This window comes from Mycetomoellerius zeteki, unplaced genomic scaffold (genome assembly GCF_001594055.1).
Source record: "Mycetomoellerius zeteki isolate Tzet28-1 unplaced genomic scaffold, Tzet1.0 scaffold113, whole genome shotgun sequence".
In the NCBI taxonomy this organism is placed as follows: Eukaryota; Metazoa; Arthropoda; class Insecta; order Hymenoptera; family Formicidae; genus Mycetomoellerius; species Mycetomoellerius zeteki.
The window spans coordinates 1988006-1988354 of record NW_017256051.1 but is presented as its reverse complement, the minus strand read 5'-3'; positions in this window follow the sequence as shown (position 1 = coordinate 1988354).

Genomic DNA, 349 nt, shown 5'->3' with positions numbered 1-349 from the left:
TTATACGATAGATGTCTTTGTTTAATATACAGGATAAACAAAGACATCTATTGTATAGGCCGCGGCCTAAATGCACGGTGTAAACGTAGCCAATTACTATTCTACATAAGCCATTAGTCATAAGTCAGAAGTTAGAAGCTGGAAATTGACGACTGTGATTGGTCAATTTCCAGCTTCTAACTTTTAATTTATGATTAATGGCTTGTAGAATGCGTGTAAGACCGGACTTTGGATTCCGTCCTTAGGAACTCTAGTGGCTACACCGTATGCTTAGTCCGCGACCTATACGATAGGTGTCTTTGTTTAACCTACAGGATAAACAAGGACATCTATTGTATAGGCCGCGGCC